A 19581-nucleotide genomic window follows, 5' to 3' on the forward strand; every position below is an offset into this window, starting at 1 on the left:
AGTTTAAGAACAATGTTTCTTAATGTTCAATTGCAAGGAATTAAGGGATTCCATCATCTACAGTCCATAATATATATAGCCTATATATATTATGGAATATATATAGAAGATTCTGAGAATCTGGAGAACTTTCTACACGTAAGCAGCAAAGCTGAAAACCAACATTGAATGCCGGTGATTCCAGTGTAAAAGAGCTCACTGCATAGCCACTGGCTAGTGCTAACCCATGAACGTGAAGTATCCTTCTGTTGCCAGCCATAACTTCTCCTTACCCAAGACTCTGACATGGCCTACAAGCTGGCCACCCCTGGTGACCCAAAGCTAAAAATGTAGCGGATCTCAGAGTAACAAGCAGCACTGGAGGTGCAGTAGGCAGCCCCACTGGCATGTGGACATGCTCCGCAACTCCCTAGTCCCACCTGTGGGTTAAATAGAAGGTCAAAGGAGCCTTTTATTTTTGGCTGGAAGTTCTTCTAGGTGACGGGTAATCCAAAATCAATCCTGCACCTGTCAAAGCTGTTCTACATGTAGTGTACAATGCACATGGGGGACTCTGAGCCTTGGCTGCTGAGAGTGTGGAAAGACGAATGCACAACCTTTTCTCTCCTTAAAAAAATAAATAAATAACCTGTGCTAGTCAGGCAAACAGGCTAATTAGGTATAACCATTAACCTGTTGCCTATTCATCTGTCCACACGCTAACTGTGGTTGATGAAAACAGTTTCCAGTTCCTGTAAAGCATGGTGGCTGCTCGACATTAGGGATGTGGTTAAATTCAGCAGTGGTTTGCTTCAATTACAATTTGTACGGTTGTATGTGATTATGAATAACATTATAGAGCCTATCAATAGTCAAAATTCCACATCAGTGTCATGTATAGTACAATACCCAAATTTGGAAAACCAGTAATTCACTAAAAACATTCAGTTCTGCATTCTTAAGTTTGTTGTTGACAATATGTATTACTGTCATGACTGTTTCTGTTGCTGAACAGTACTGTCATTGAGGGTTTTTTTTTAACAGCATCAACACAATGTAAAACAGTTGTAACAAGACAAATGCAATACGTGCCATATTCCCAAGATCATATGTTAAGTTGATGTATGGTTTTGTAATTGAAGATTTGAAGTGATAATAAAGTCTGGAAATGATTTTCATAGCCAATTACTGTTGCTTTTAAAAAAAATGGGATATATGGTACTGACCATTTTCAAAATAATACTTCCTGATGCCTGTCCCAACACTCTGCCAAGGACTGGTTTCCATCAGATGAGCTGTTCTTTACTAATAGCGCAGAAATGAAAACTCAAGACACCGTCAGTATGGGCCGCATTAGACAATGGACCATTTCCATTTTTGAAAAGAACCTTTTTCTAGCCTCCCCCAAATACACCACCAAGTAATGTTTCAATCAGATGAGGTGCTCTTTATAATATAGTTCTTGTGTGGAAACAGAAATTAAGATGGTGTCCATGGTGGACATATTGGATGATGGACGACCCCCTTTTGTGAAAGGAACCTTTCTGACATTATTGTGAGGAATCAAAAATTTTAAGGATGTAAGCAAAAAACAAACATCGATTTTATGATAAAAACCTCAAAACATAACATCCCCCTCCTTTCCCGCCGAGAAAAAATCTTAAACCATCTTAAATTGTAGTTTTGTGGCATTAATTATAATTGACTGGCTGTTGTAATCATTTTTCAATTAAAATTTTAGATGCAACTTGCAGTAGTCTGAGTTGCTGAGATGAACTATTGAACACCGAGATGTACTGAGATGTATTTTTAGCTACAGCTCTGCGAGCACATTCATAAATGTGAATTGCTCACTGTAATCGATCGCTCATGCTGTTTGGAACACCGTCAGAAAACTTTTCTTTTCCTTACAATCACTTGAGGGTGAGTGTGACTTGCTCATGTGGACTCTTGATTAGTCTCACGCTTGCACTTGTGGAAACCAGTTAAAAACCTTGACTGCCCAAAAGTAATTGCATCGACTAATGAAGTGCTGCCGCTTGAAGGTGCCGGCGTGACAGCGTCCACCTGCTCTTCCCAGGTCAGTCAAACCTGTACTACTCAAGCCATACTAATTAAAATCGTAGAGCGTGTATCCAACAGTAATTTGGTTCTTGCATACCTGAAGGAGTTAATGATAATGAGAACTAAAAGCGAAACTGAGCATATGGTGGGAAAAGTAAAGAGCAATAGAAGAAAGATTTAATTTCCAGCTCATTTTTGCCTTTGGGATGTCGAGACATTGGAATGATGGTCAGCAATGATGCCATAATCACATCAACTCAAATATATCAAGCTATGCTATCTGATCAGAACTGCTAACTAGGCTCAAACAATAATTTCTATATTTTTCAAACTATAACTTGCTTTTTACCTGAGACCACCAAGATATGCCCATCAGGTATTGCGAAGGCTTTGTGTCCATCTGTCTGTCTGTGCTCAGCATAACTCCAGTCCTATTACTGCCAGAGTCTTCAAATTCACAGGGAACATTCTTGGGACACAGACCTTGGACAAGTCCTAGGATGATAAACCTTGACCTATTTTAAGAGGTATTTTAAGAGTTAAAAATTCACATTGTGTTTCCTATTTTTACAATAGCAATCATGCAAAACCATTTTTTTAAGGTGCGGGGGTAACAGCCAATGAAAGCAGAGCGGCGCTGTGACATCACTGGCTAGTCTCTCTCTAGTAATCAAAAACTGCTTTGTTTAAATGTGTAAATAAAACATGTTTCTCATATATTCTGTTAAAGCTAGTGAAAAATAAACACTTTTAAAACTGAAAATTTAAATCAGTTTAAAAATAGATTCAGCATTATTGCAATCACAGAATCTTGGCTTAAAGATGACCTCATGGCTGATGTTCAAATGGAGGGATATGAGCTGTATTTTGTAAACAGAAGAGATAAAAAAAAGGTGGAGGTATTGCTTTGTACACAAAAACAGATCTGACATGCACAATTGTAGAAGAAATGACAATTATAGATGATGTCATAGAAACTGTAACAGTGGAAACTGTACATGAAACATCTAAGAATATTTTAATCAGTTGTGTATACAGAGCACCAGACTCTTGCGTTGTGAAATTTACAGATAAAATAATAGAATTATTCCATCAAATCAAAAACAAAACGCTTTTTATGTGTGGAGACTTTAACATTAATATAGAAAGCTCCACTTTCCAAAGAACAAGTGATTTTCTGAATTCAATGTATAGTTTGGGTTCATTCCCCTTGATAACAAAACCAACCAGAATTACATCACAAAGTGCAACTGTAACTGACAATATATTCACAAATAGAACAGATTAAATTATTAAGAATGGGATCTTGATGACAGATCTTAGTGATCATTTACCAGTTTTTTCAATATTTAAATACAAAAATTGGTACAAGAAAAAACTGTTGTAAATTTTAAAAGAGATAAGTCAGTAAAAGCCTTAGAGGCATTAAATTATGACCTTAAAAATCAAAATTGGGAAGAGGTTTATGTCGGCGACGTTAACGTAGCATATAATTCATTTATGAAAATACTGATGAAATCATATAATAAAAACTGTGAATTTATAAAAATTAGTAAGAAAAGAGTAAATAAACCATGGCTGACTAAGGGAATAAAAAATGCTTGTGTAAAGAAAAACTATTTATATAGGTGCTTTTTAAAAATGCAAACAAAGGAAACAGAACACAGATACAAAAAAAACCTAAAAATAAACTATTGACAATAATTAGGAAACAAACAAAAAAAAGATTATTATAGTGAACAATTAAATAAGAGTAAAGATAATATAAAGGCAACATGGGGAATTATAAATAGTGTGATTAAAAGTCATGGAGCGAAATCAACTTTTCCAAATTACTTTGTCAAGGACATAAAAGAAGTTGCAAATGAGTTTAATGATTCTTTTTCAAATGTGGGATCAAGTCTGGTGGGAAATAAACTAATAGTAGAAGATAAATTAAATACACTTAAATACGGTCAATAGTATTTTCCTTGACAATGTGGAAAAAGATGAAATAAGAAATATTGTAAAAACTGTGTAAGCAAAATATCAACTGACTATGAAGATTTAGACATGATGACTATAAAAGTATAATTGAAACTGTCATTGAACCATTCACTTACATTTGTAATCTGTCTCTGTCAACAGGAATTTTCCCAGACGAAATGAAAATTGCCAAGGTAGTCCCATTATATAAAAATGGAGACAAACATAATTTTTCAAATTACAGGCCAGTGTCATTGATTCCACAGTTTTCTAAAATTATGGAAAAAGTTTTTGTGACAAGGTTGGACAAATTCATTGAGAAACATCATATTTTAAATAATGCTCAGTATGGATTCAGAACAAAACATTCGACAACTATGGCAATTATGGAATTAACAGAGAAAATATCAACAACAATAGATAATAAGGATTATTTTGTAAGTATTTTTATCGACCTGAAAAAAGCTTTTGATGTTATCGACCACTCAAGATTGCTTCACAAGTTACAATATGGAATAAGAGGTATTGCACATCAGTGGGTAAAAAGCTACTTAGAAAATAGAAAAGCTTGTTCAGATAAATAATACTAAATCAGAATTGTGTAACATTATTTATGGAGTACCACAAGGGTTGGTACTTGGACCCAAACTGTTTATTTTGTATATCATTGACTTTGTGAATGTATCTAAAGTACTTGGCAGCATATTAATTGCTGATGATACAACATTATTTTACTCTGGATCAGATATACAGGAAGTAGTACAAGTGATAAATACAGATTTGGAAAGTTAAACATTGGTTTGATATAAACAGATTGTCACTAAATCTTAAGACAAATTTCATATTGTTTAATGACAGAGTGGAAAAAAATGATGTGTCATTAAAAATAGATGGGATGGACATACAAAGGGTAAAAGAAACAACATTTCTAGGAGTCATGATTGATGAAGATCTTACATGTTAGTCACACAAATTACACAAAAGGAAAAATAGTTAAAGCCATTGCGGTTTAGCATAAAGTAAAATTTTCATTGAATAGTTATGGTTTATTAACATTGTACAATTCATTGATTGTCCCATGTTTAACTTATTGTGTAGAAATCTGGGGATCAACATGTAAAACTTATACACAACCATTATTTATTCTGCAGAAAAGAGCTTTAAAAATGATTAGCAATAGTCATTTTAGAGAGCCATCTAATCCATTATTCATTAAGTATAAGGTACTTAAATTTCATGATTTAGTTGATTTGAAAATATTACAAACAATGCACCAAGCTAATAAAAATACCTTACCAATAAACATTCAAAATATGTTTGAAAAAAGAGTAAGTAGTTATAATTTGAAAGGAATAGAAGTCTTTAAAAAACCAAGATTCAGAACCAAAGTAAAGGAACGGAGTATTGCAGTGAATGGTGTAAAATTATGGAACAACCTCAACAAAGAAATCAAAGAATCAAGGTCGCTTAAATTATTTAAAAAAACGTATTAAACTAGATGTATTAAGTAAGTATGAAACTATGAAATAAGTCAGTGGGTTGTGACAAAGTCTAAAATGTTTTAAGTCTAAAATGTAACCTGTTAAAAATGGAATCTTTTAAATAATGGCTAAAATTATGAAATAAGTCAGTGGTATGTGACAAAGTCAAAAAATGTAATCTGTTAAATAATGTTGAATAATGATGCTTAAAATTGAAAGACTGTATTGTAAAAAGGGAGCAGGGGTGGTTACCAAGTGGTTAATGCGCTTGGTTTTAGTTCGGAAGGTTCTGGGTTCAAATCCCACCCCTGCCACATTTCTCCATGTAATGAGGAGTTGCGTCAGGAAGGGCATCCGGCGTAAAACCTGTGCCAAATCAACATGCAGATCCACCTTGGATTTGCTGTGGCGACCCCGAGTGCAAACAAGGGAGCAGCCGAAGGGACTTACTTTTGTATTGTAAAAAGGGGCAGAAAATATAAGACTTGTTCTTCTCTCTGCTCCTTCTCACTCAGTGTCTTGTAATGTACTCATTTCTGCTTTTCTGCTTTTAAATGAATGACATTAAAAAAAAATGTTGTTTTTAGAACCTAATACCACCTCTGGATTTACAAGACATCTTGTGGACGTTAGCGGGGTGATGTCACTAGCTGGTCTAGTTAGATGCTAGTTTCATTCGTGGGTAAATATAATATCTTTCTCATATATTATGGAAAAGGCTATGAACAAAGAAACACTTCTAAAACTGAAAACATTGTTTTTGTAACCTGGTAACACCTCTTGAGTGATTTACAAGACATCTCACGGACATCAGCATGCATGTGCATCACATATGGTCAAAGCTAACTACCACTCTTTTCAAAAGCTCATGTATGCGCACACACACACCCTCCTGCAGATGCCATTAAAACAAAGAAAATACTGTTTATGATTGATTGATTGAGTTTATTCTGCAACATTAATATAAACACACAGAGGTGAATGTATCAATCAAAAGGATCTTAATTCATATAAACAAAAATAAATAAACTTTGTGTGGCAGCTAAGGAAGTTCAACATGGCAAAAACGATGGCCAACTTCTACACTGCCATCATCGAATCCATCATCTCCTCCTCCACCACTGTCTGGTACACTGCTGCCATTGGTAAGGACAGGAACAGACTGCAGCATATCATCCACACAGCAGCGAAGGTGATCGACTGCAATCTGCCATCCCTACAGGACCTGTACACCTCCAGGGCCCTGAGGCCAGCAAGGAAGATAGTGGCCAATCCCTCCCCCCCAGGATACAAACTTTTTGTCATCCGTCCCTCTGGCAGACAGCTGAGGTCCATCAGGACTAAAACCTTTCCATCCACAGCTCGACTTATAAATAATGCCAGAGACCCTCCATTTACCCTGCCCTGATAATCCCTGCACTGAAAGGTACTGTACATCTGCATGCCTTTGCACAGCCCCATTCCTCTATGTTATATTTATTTGACAGTGAACATAGTTTTGCCTATTTGTCTATTTAACTCCAGACCAATCTATCAACTTGTTTATGAAGCTTTATTCATAACTGCATGGTATCAGTGGGCACTATTGCCAGTTATTATTATTGCTATTATTACTATTGTTATTATTGTAACTGTTATTACTGGAGTCCAGTGATTTTGGTGTTTTTTCAGTGAGCAAAATTCTCTGACAATGTAGAATCAGAGGATGTTATGATTGCTGCACGAGAGAAGCTGAGTGAAAAGTCAAAGTGTCAGGATTTGCGATAGTCCTTGATCAACATGAAGATCAAAGCTTCAAATATCCTCCTGGAAGATGTCACCAGAAGTGAATCTGTTTGTTCTGAAGGTGTCAAACCTGTGGAAAGAGTCGGCCTTTGAGATCAGGTGACACCTGGGAAGAGTTTAAGGCATCAGGACAGAGGTGTTTGGTGACGATGCCAATATCTTTGCAGGGAAATGAAGATCCAGGTCTTTAGGGTCATTGTGCTTCAGTCTAAGTGCAGGGTTGGGTGACTTTTTCCAACCAATGATCTAAGGCAACACTTGGAATGACTTTTTTGCCAAACAAATGGTTACTTCAGGAAACTTCAGGGCTACTTTGCAAAGAGAACCATATTTGTGGCTGAGGAACCTTACAACTGCAGCAAAAGCTGCAAAAGATAGATGACTACTTCTAAAATATAGGGATGGACCAGTTGTGTGCCTAGGTAGTTGCCAACCACAACACGGGGCAGTTCTACAGGGTGGTGGATGTGGCAACACAAGACACCAGTGCACGCTCCCACATTTAGATGCTGCTATTATTAAATCAACCATTAAGATGTTGGGCGGGGGGGTGAAATTGGTTTCTGCACCTCTGTCTGCCTCATAAACTAAACTGGGTCATTTAGATTCGACTTCAAATACGGTATCAAATATTTAACAAAGAAAATAGGAAGATGTTAATGGGAACCAGGTAGAATTTTAATTTAATTCAGTTCAATTTATTTCATCTATATAGTGCTAAATCACAACAGAGTTGCCTCAAGGTGCGTCAACACAAGTAAGGTCTAATCTTACCAACCAGAGCAAGCACACGGGTGACAGTAGTAAGGAAAAACTCCCTCTGATGATTTGAGGAAGAAACCTCAAGCAGACCAGACTCAAAGGGGTGACTTCTGCTTGTGGCATGCTATTGACACAATTAACAAAACAATTTACAGGAAATTTTGGCGGTGTACAGAATGGGAGGGTTGCAGAAGAAGGCACTACTCCCAACTCTGGATGGAGCCACACTTCAAACAGGAAAAAAAACAAAAAACAGAATTAGGCATTGGAAAGACAATAAATACAGTATAATTTGTCAGCATTAAGCAACAAGAAAAACAAAATAAATATAAAGGTGATCTCTGGCAACTAGCCCAAAGCTTCACTAAAAGACCCAGAATTTAGATAAAGTTGAGCCCACGGCCCACTCTCTTTACTAATAAAATTAATTTAAAAGAGTAAAAAGCATAGTAACATACTATGCCAGTAAGCTAACCATACAAAAGGGAAAATAAGTGCGTCTTAAGTCTGGACTTGAAAGTCTCTACAGTATCTGTTTTATTGATGCAGGGAGATCATTCCACAAAGCAGGTATGCAATAAGAGAAAGCTCTGTGACCTGCAGAGGTCACAGTACCCGGGCCGGTACGTAGGGTTTAATTAGGTTAGCTAGGTAGGGAGGTGCCAGTCCATGAACCATTTTATAGGTTAATAACAGAACTTTAAAAAATGGTGTGAAACTCCAATTAAACCGGCTTTCTTAAATACATGACTTACTAAAGAGAAATTTTCAAAAGACTATCAACCAGGAATTGATTAGTTCAGCAGACACTACAGATCCTGCCATCTGGAGAAGAATCAGATGGAACATTACCGAACTTACGCGCTCGCCAAGGTGTGTTTCATTTTGTCATCAGTGTTGGAGTGATAAGCACACAGGTGTTTATTATTCGTGTTGGTCTGAATGCAGCGGCCATCTGATGGGACAAACAGACAGCCAGACAGGGTCACAGCTGGTATTTTGGCTTCCACATTTTTCTACGTGGCTTTCTCTCAGGCGGTACAGAATTTTCCAGAGAAAAACAGGTAGAAGACAACAAATAACAGCCTTCCCCGACAGATGTTGTTAGCTGTTCCTGACTGCCGGCCACGGCCACAATTGTGTTTGTCTTGACTTGAGCCATCACAGCCCACACAGTGTGAGCCGAGGCAGCGCAACTATTTTTGTTTTTTTGTTTTTTCTTTTGGTCTATTTTGACAGTGCTTATGCCTGGACATCTGTGAGTAAGTACATAGTGTGAGGAAAAAACAACACCTTGGAATTCAGACTCACATGGTCAATTGAGTTAAGGAGCCAGAAGTGGTCCTGGTATTTCAGAACACATGCACAATTTCATAATCTTAAAGGAATGCACCATTAATCATGCAAAACTGAAGAAAAGGCAAAAACCAAAATATATTTTTTAAATCAATCATTCATAATTTTTATTCATTTCTTTATTTTCCTGTTTGTTTGTTTTTTTTTTACCTGTTTTTGTAACTTTAATTATAAATTTTATTTCTTTTGGACTAATATTTTAATTATTTTGAATTTCACTGTTGATAACAGTAGAAAACGCCCTAACACCACAATTTTTTAAAATAAATCATTCAAAATGTATTTATTCAAAATTCTCTGGTCTGATGAAACAAAGATCAAAATCGTTGGCGTTAATTCCAGGCATCATGTTTGTAGGAAACCAGGCATCATCCCTACAGTGAAGCATGGTGGTGGTAGCATCATGCTGTAATGATGTTTTTCAGTAGCAGGCACTGGGAGACAAGTAAGGATTGAGGGAAAGATGAATGCAGCAATGGACAGAGACATCCTGGATGAAAACCTGCTCCAGAATGCTCTTGACCTCAGACTGGGGTGACGGTTCATCTTTCAGCAGGACAATGACCCTGAATACACAGCTAAGATGTCAAAGGAGTGGCTTCAGGACAACTCTTTCTGAACTTTGATAATTTCTGACTTTTAATCTGTACTATCATATCTGATCACCCATCTTTGATCCTGATTGGTCAAGTTTCAACTGTACCAAAGATTTTATGTTTTCATTTCTGTTTATCACTCTGTCTTGCTTTGATCCTACTATCAGGATCAAATGAACAAGGATCAAGAGTGGGATCCTAACCTTTGGCCCTGATACCTGACCACAGCAGCTATCTTGATTAAAGATTCAAAAGCATCATGATCAGAGTTCAAAGGAAAGATCAAGATCAAAGAACTTAAGATTAAAGCTCTAAAATCCACTCCTTGGTGTGGATCAACACCAGAACGTAATAAACTCCTCTCACATTGAGACAGCCTGTTGACAATGAAACAGGCAAATGATGACAAAAATTAACCTCATCGACAGATATAATATATGATATATACACAAACAACATATGTGCTTGTACATGTACAGGTTACACATTCTTAAAATGAGAAGGTGCCAGTGTTCAGCATGTATTCTTGGTGATGTAGACTCCATAACAATGTTATGAAATATGGGTACTACAAAGGTTTCAAAACATTGTGAAAGTGTCTCACATTTGCTAAGACCAATTTGCAGTGAGGATGAAAAGTTTTGGCATCATCCCCAGCCACACATTCTATCTTCTCTTTAATTCTGATTTTACTTTCCCATGCTGTTGTGCATTTCATGCCGTATTTGGCCATGTAGTGCATATCACAATTCCGCTTGTGGTTGCTGGTTTAATTGTTGGCTGACACCAGGGTTCTAGCTATGGTGGGCGGTGCCAGGCGGTACTGCCCAGTACTGCAAATTTCCGCCCAACTCTTACGTTCAAATTGGTTGTCCCACCCACCATGGATTTTCCAAAAAAATGAATTGAAATGTTGCTGAAAAATGTACCAATTCAGTCACATTTCAAGTTTATAGAGTTGTACTTTTGTTTTATTTTGCAATTTCAACCAAATAATTAAAGAAATAAGAAATATATTTCTCATTTTCTTCCTATCCAAGTGCAAACACCGTTTTCTTCCTACCAAAGTGCAAACAACAGCAGCCACCTGTTTTCAGTGCTCTGTGAAGCTCCAGAACGGTGAAAGTAGAGATTAGAGTGGATAGACACTCTGCTCCGATTTAAAGGGAAAAAAAAAAAATCCTCCAGAAAAACATTTCATAATCCAGAGTTGCTTCTGTATCAGCAGATGCTGATAACATACTCAAACGTTTACGGCTTATTTTACAGTTTAAAGGCTCCCTGTTTCCAAAAAGGTCAAAGGAAATCAGATGGTGAGAGTGAGGGGGGGGGGGGGCAGAGGAGACAGAGCGAGAGGATAGGTGGAGCAGGGGAGGAGCCACAACAAATCTGTGGAAGTGAAAAACTGACACATCAGTCCAGGTTCAGCTCTTGTTCATAAAGCAATTAGAGGTTATATTGTTTAAATTAAATAATAATAATAATAATAATAATAATAATAATAATAATAATAATAATAATAATAATAATGCTATCCCACTGAAACATGTTGGAAAAAACTGTCATGACAGAAAAACTCTGCCTGCTTCACAGGATTAAAAAGTACAGTGTGTCATTTTTGAACAAGAGAGCAAATTCTATATGCCCATAAAATATCAATGAGTTTTCCACCTTTTCAACATTATTTTATTAACTTAGACTTTGACAGAAACATTTAAAAACAACTTTGGTATTACAAATATGACAACATAAATGTCATTTTTTGTCTATTATTCTTTCTTTCAATGCATCCACTCAAAATTTGTTAAAATAGTGTTTGTCAATAACATTTTAGGTGTATGAAACCCTACAGTTTCAGAGGGCTCTTGACCCCACTGGGGCCCCCGGACATGAGTCGCGATCACGTAATTTACCTGGCACTGAAATGGGTCTAGCTAGAACCCTGGCTCATACTAAAGTGAAAGTAGACTCTCCATCCAGCAGGTGTCAGACACGACCATAGGATATTACATAATGATAACAAAACTGCTTTTTCAATTGACGTAGTGCATCAATGTTCACCACCATCCCATGACTTCATTCTGATAAGATACTCTTTTAATGTGGTGACTTTCAAGATGATGACATTTAATGTTGTTGTGTTATTATTGTCAAAGACAAGGTGGGACGTGTTCATTTCTTTTTGTTGCCAGACAGGCCCTACACTGTTAAAAGTGCTGGGAATATATACATAAAACAACAAAGACACAGGTCATGTTTTTTTGTTATTTTTATTTTTCTTGCCTTCTCCATCCTGAATGTCTCATATACTTTTTTGGTCATACAATTAATACCATTACATCGTATTTAAAAGTCCGTTTTCTCCACTTATTCCTGACCCTCCAGATAGAATTCTAGTAATATTCAAACTGCAATGAAATTTTAGACATATTCAAGAAAAGTATAACTGCTTCTGCATTTTAAAATCATAGAAAGCTCCCTGAATACATTCTCTGTGTTCCTAATGGCCTCTAAAACTGGCCGCACATACAAATATTTCTTCCTCAGTTATTGGCCCGACAAAACTTTTCCACAACTCATTATCTGGGAGAGTCACAGTATTTGGCACCATGCAGGCAGAACAATTTTAGTGGGAAGATTTTTTTTTCTTTGTTTTATGTGAGTACATTTCAATCAATGGCCCTGTATCTAACTGTCCATGGCCTGAGTGAACCTTCTTAAAACTGCAAACAGTACCTTGTATTTTTACTTTAAGGCTGAGCAATAAAGTATAATTGTTATGTGTCGGACGCAGCTTGGAGAACCGACCAGCGTTTGAAGGACCCAGTATGAAATAAGCAGAGCACGGTACAAAGGCTAACTGAATTTAATACATAACAGTGATAATATAACAAAAAGGTGCGGCCTGGCGTGGTGCGCTCCCAGCAGCGCTAACGGTCCGGAGCCAGAAGCTGTTTCGGACCCAAGGACCCCGCCGACACCCCCCAGGTGGCCGCAACAACCGAGTCTGTGAAAGAAGGAACCATTATGTGAGTCCACACTCTACACACAGAACACTTAAAGGTGTACAAACAGCAAACACTTCCTGGCTTGATTACTGATCAGCTTCCCAACCTGCAGGCATGGAACATCCCGTTCACAAAACTCCACTGCAGTGGAAGCTGATACATGACTAACAAACAGCTCAATACAATAAGGTGTGAGGGACACCACATTTACTGACTGTATAACTGTTAGTCACAAAATCTAATGTACCTCAGGAAGAGTGTGCTGACGAGCGTGAGACCTCACCCCCTCCTCTTTCACAGACTGTGCATCAAACCTGGACGTTCTCAGCATCCGCTGTTGATGAGATGGCTCCCGAGACGACGATCTCACCCGTCTGGTCACAAGGTCGAGTCTCTGGCAAATACACACTGTGCACTCCAGTCTTAAATGCCAACATGTTCCAATCCATCCAGATGCACCACAGCTGTGAGTCCTGACGAGCCGCAGGTGATCAGGGTGAGGTCCTGACAGCCTCAGCAACACAGCCACTCAGTCCCAAACGCAAGCCACCTGGGAGGAAACCAAAAGACAAACAAACCGGCAGCCAGGCCCCCCCAGCCATATAACAATAATAGTGTAACTAAAACAGAAATGATTCAGCCTACAATTGTAACCGCAGTCAAAAACCTGGGCGCTGCCTTTTGAAATTGGGTCAGGGAATAAACACGATGAGAATATATCAGCATTCAGTCCATAAATCCAAGCCAATATTTCTAAAGATATAAAAACAAGAAAAGCTTGCACCTGCTTTTTATTGAAAAGACACATGAGCATGCATCCTTCAAAAATTTGAAAATTCAAACCTGAATAAAAGATGATGCTCAAACTTGCAGAAAGCTGGCAATTGGTGAAGACCAAAGCATGAAATAATGGCAGCCCCCCCCCCCCCCCCCAAAAAAAAAAATCCCAAAAGGTTACAAAGTTTAGAGAAATCCAATTTCACTTTAACAATCTTTTGGCCTTCACATTGCACCTGGATTTTACAAGCAAAAGCAGCTTTATCATCAGTCCAGAATGAAAATTGAAAAGGTTTGTAAAATGAAAACCTGAGATGTCAAATTCAAATTATTATGTGTATGGCAAAACATTTCACATTGTCGACTTTTATTTGCTGGTATTTAAGTTGAGAAACAACATCGAGCATGAGACCTGTTGTGTCAAACCACCCAAGGGTGGATGGACAAAGAATATTGGAACAGGTGACTGGTGTTCCTTTTAATTGAACTGTATCCTATCAGATTGATAAAACATTTAATAGATCTGATTGCCTACTCCTTTTTATCCTTGGGTGTCACTCGCAAAGGCTGTTGGTGATTTTAAGAGGATAACCACAAATAAGACCAGAGAGCTGTCTGCGAGGGACAAACAGCGCCATTTTGAAACTGAGATCAACCAGAGGCACTGCACAAACACTAGGCATAGCCATTTGGGGAGATAGTTATTTCTACTCTTGTTTTACCTTGTTGATGTTGTTAAAAATTATAAACCAACATGAAAACCAGAGACCTGTACATGGGAGGACAAACAAGCCTTTTTTAAACTGAGAAAAGGGAGAAAAGCAGAAGTATTGCACAAACACAATGGGGATTTGGTGTTTCGCATTTGTAAATCTTGCACAGTCTGGCGGTCCGTAACTCACGCGAGAGGTCAGTTTCACCAGAGCTCTGGCGTCAGGAGCTCAGCACTCACAGTGTAAACACATCTCGTGATAGTAGGGGAGCTACGACCACTACCTTTGCCCCCCCCCCCCCCCCCACACACACACACACACACCCCAGGACTAAACCAAACCAACTTTTTTAGGTGCCTTAGATGATCCCAAAATACAATGAGGATGTTCCAAAAAATAAAAACTGGCTTCAAGCCAGTTATCCAAGATGGCCACCAAAATAGTTTTTTTTTTTTCCACTACAACACTTTTAAACAACATATAAACAACTTCCTACTATGTATTTTAATGATAAGGGTCTATTGGCTGCCGTTCTGGACGCTATTTTGAATCTTAAACCCATCCATCCATCCATTTCTTCGGCTTTATCCGGAGTCGGGTCGCGGGGGCAGCAGCTCAAGCAAAGCCACCCAGACCTCCCGATCCACACACACCTCCCCCAGCTCCTCCTGGGGAACCCCAAGGCGTTCCCCCGGATAGCCTTGGGGTTCCGGGGTTCCCAGCTATTTTGCTATTTTCCCAGCTAGCTATGGGGGTTCCCAGCTATTTTGAATCTTAAACCCATGAATGAATTTAGCTTAGGCACAAATGAGTTTGCTGTGACTTGCAATGGTCTTCCCATTGAATCTCTGTGATATTTAAGTTGTTTATATGTTGTTTAAAGGTGTTTTAGTGAAAAACTCCATTTTGGTGGCCATCTTGGATGCTGTCTTGGATAACTGGCTTGAGGCCAGTTTTTATTTTTGGGAACATCCTGATTGTGTTTTTGGGGTCATCTAGGGAACCTAAAAAAGTTGGTTTGGTTTAGTCTGGGGGGGGGGGGGGGGGGGGGGTGAAAAGGTAGTGGTCATAGCTCCCCGAGTACGAAGTATGGACAATAAGACAACATCAGGGAACAGCAGAAGTCCATCACAGGTGCTACACCTCCTCTAGATAACTTGGGAGAGCGTATAATCATCATAATCACCCGTGAACTAGCTAAATTAACGCCATCCACATCCATGCTTTGCCATTGTTTACATGCGCTGTGAGACAGCGGAACATTAATTTATTCTGCTGATGTTGTTCCCAAGGATTAGCTAAAACTAAGACAAGATAGCTGTCTATGGCATGGAAGGTCAGGCAATTCTGAAGCTAAGAGGAGGGACAAACTGGTTTTCTACTCGACTTTAGTCTCCTGGTGTGGTTATCAAGGATAAACCAAAAGTAAGACCAGAAAGCTGTCTATGGGAGGGAAAACAAGCAAAAACACTGGGCATAGCCAGAACAATCTGAAAGGTCCTGAAACAGAATGCAATGTCCGTTTTGATCTCAACTCCAAATGCCTTCACTCTATAGTCAAAATGAATTCCCTGTGTCCTTCCAGTACTTTTTGAGGGCGCCGTAAGATCCAACTGTGCATTGATCCAGAGAACTGACACAATCAGATGAAGGTACCGTGTCTCCGGTCACTGTCTTGTAAGTCAGATTTAGTTGGTTAGATAACAGTGTTTTGAACCGCTTCAACCGATTGTGAACATTTTAAGAGGCAATGAGGTCACCGGCGGGCTGAGGCCTTTTAAAAGTATGAATGGTTTTAGGCGTGAAAGCAAGAAGACCATAATGGGCAGAAACAACTCCACACAAAGGCAGCCTCAGACTGAGGAAGTAATTATTTGCACTGAACAGCCACATATATTTAAAGCTTTGATATAAACTGCTCTGAGTGATGGGATATCTGGCTCCTCAAAGGGATCCATTATAGTTTTTGTCACCTGGACGATATTAGTCAGGCTCACACGTATCGTCAGCTGTCACTCGGAGGTCAATGTGGTGAAACATGCTTATTAAAAGATGGGAAAAAAAGTGCAAATCCATAGAAGAACTCAGAATGAGAAGCAGGAGCAGGTAATGGGCCTGTTGGTTGGGGACATATCAGAAATGTCGGTAATGTCCACTTTTCTTCCTACACTTTAATCTTTTGGGTTCAATATCTTATTATGTTCCAAAAATGGACGAAAATAAGAATCCTGGCCTTGGAAGATGAAACAATGTGGAAGACTGTCTCATTATTGGCAGAAAAATTCACAATGTTTTCTTATTATTGAGCATAAAATGTTAACATCTGCTCACAAAAAGCTGCTCCGATGACAGAGGATATGTCTTTTAAGAGGTAAAAATACAAGTTTGCTTGCTGGATTGTCCACAATGCTGGAAATGGCTTTATTTATCATACACTTAAACCTTCAAAGTGAATTAGTGTTTTTAATTTGGTGAGTAGCGCGCGACGCCCACTCTTTATGGTTTCACGTCAATGGAAATGCCAGAGTGCTAATGGCGGGGCATGTTCTACCACGAGGCGCCGCACACACTCAAACACAAGGGAACACGTCTTAACGTCACTTAGAACAACCTGTTAAACTGCTTCGCTTTCAGAAACAAGCCACATGAAGTAATATAAAGTAAAAGTTATTTCATTTGAAGAACGAGAGCACCGTGCTCGTAGAGCGCAAACCTCCGCCAACACAAGTTTCCAATTCCACAAATTTCTACCTTGGAAAAAATTTTCAAGCTCAAAGTCCTGTTATAAGTGACTTTTCATAAGCTAAAATTCATTCATCCATCTTCTACCGCTTAGTCCAATTAAGGGTCATGGGGGGCTGGAGCCTATCCTAGCAGTCATAGAGCACGAGGCGGGGTATACCTAGGACAGGACACCAGTCTGTCGCAGACACACCCACACACACACCTACGGACATTTTTTTTAAAGGTTCAAACACACCTAACCCGCATGTCTTTGGATGTAGGAGGAAACCGGAGCACCTGGAGGAAACCCACGCAAACACGGAGAGAACATGCAAAATCCACACAGAAAGGCCACGGGAATCGAACCCACAACCTTCTCGCTGTGAGGCAACAGTGCTAACCACTAATCCACCATGCTGCCCATAAGCTTAAATATAATTTAAAAATATAGATCAAAGGGGCTTTTCAATGTTAAAATCAAATATCTGATAAATCTGCAATACGGATCAGATGCAGCTCAAACTTCATCTGTTCATTGACAGTGCCAGTTTGCACCTCATTGTCACAAATGAGAGAGACTGAAGCACTTTTGATCGAGATATAATGCAAAATGTACATCAAATGGGCTTTTCAATGTTAAATTTAAATGCTCACAAAATCCACAATCCACAACTTTGTCAGGCGATCATGAGTGCCAGTCTGCACCTCACTTTCAAATATGAGGGTGATTGGGGCATGTTTCGTTAAGATATAATGTAAAATATACATTAAATGGGGTTTTCAATGTTAAATTTAAATTGTCACAAATTCTTTAATCTGGATCAGATCTGGATCAAACTTTGTCAGGCGATCATAAGTGCCAGTCTACATAATGATCTCAAATATTAAAGAAATTTGACCTTTTTTGACAGAGTTATGAATTTTTAAAAATTTGTTCAATGTTAAAGACAGGGATTTTTAGAATTTTCCTGGATTTTTCCTTTGACTTTGACCTTTCACGTTGAAAATTAAATCAGTTCTTGCCTATCAGGATATGAATCTTCAGTAAAACTTTCATAACAATATATGGAAAATTGTGGGCTCCAGGCTGTACACAAGCAAACAATCAGACAAACAACAAGACAAACAGGAGTGAAAACATAACCTACTTTGTTGTTGGCGGAAAAAATAAGTTAAAAGTCAAGCTCACAGCCCAAATCAAAATTTTAGTTCAGTGCTCATATAGGGTGGATAAGTAGAACAGGAACTGGTTAACGATACATTGATGTATTGACAAGATGTCACTTTTTATTCACCACAGACCAATTCAACAGGTGAAATTACAATAAAAAGTAAGTACAGTTATACATAAAATTTCATTTTTTATTTTAACTGATTATTTAACAATTACAGTAACCAACAACTATTTTGATAATAAATCAATCATTTAATTTTTTTAAATTTTCAAATTCTTTGATTTTAGCTTCTTAAATGTGAATATTTAAGAAGATTTACCATAGAGTGCTATACTGTTTGTATTTTTTCATAATTGATGCAAATAAAGTCCAATGTTTTGGAAATGTTCATGTATCCATCCCCTGACTTGTGTAAAGAAGACTCGATGTGAAAGTGATGGTGTGTGTGTATGTGCTATCATAAAGGATGCATTTATTATTCGCACCATCATTTTGGCTTTTGGATTTTTATTTCTTTTAATTTCATGATGTAGAGATTGCATTTCACTGTGAGTTTAAAGGTCAGAATTTTAGAAATGTTATATACAAAAAAGGCTAGAATTTTTGTTTTGTTTTTTGTTGTCCTAAAAAATTTCAAATATGTACAAGCTCGAGGGTGCACAAACTTTCAAGCAAAGGTATATACACACACACGTATATATATAATCTGTGCATTGACAAATATGTTTTGCTGTGAATTCATATTTTCACTTGCATTTTCCCCATTTAACAAAAATAGGCTCATGGGTTGTTTGCTTGGGTGGTCACCATCCAGACCCAAGGCCTTTCTGTCGGACAGACAGGAAACCAACTAATGTCTTTCCTGTGCACAGCAGCACACTGACACGTGTGTGTGTGTGTGTGTGTGTGTGTGTGTGTGTGTGTGTGTGTGTGTGTGTGTGTGTGTGTGTGTGTGTGTGTGTGTGTGTGTGCGTGCATGAACGCATCAGATGGTGAAGAATGGTGCCCATTTACAATTTATGACATTCCTGCTCTGCAGAGGCAGATGGATCAGAGCTCCATTCAAATGATTTCATTTCTGAGCCCTTTTGAACATTAGACTGCCATCTTTTTTATGTTTTAAAGTATTATCTGGACAGATTGAATCTCTTTGTCTCACATTGATGCCACAGCCCTGTACTCTGGCTGGGAAGAAA

The sequence above is a fragment of the Thalassophryne amazonica genome, chromosome 23 (genome assembly GCF_902500255.1).
Source record: "Thalassophryne amazonica chromosome 23, fThaAma1.1, whole genome shotgun sequence".
NCBI lineage: Eukaryota > Metazoa > Chordata > Actinopteri > Batrachoidiformes > Batrachoididae > Thalassophryne > Thalassophryne amazonica.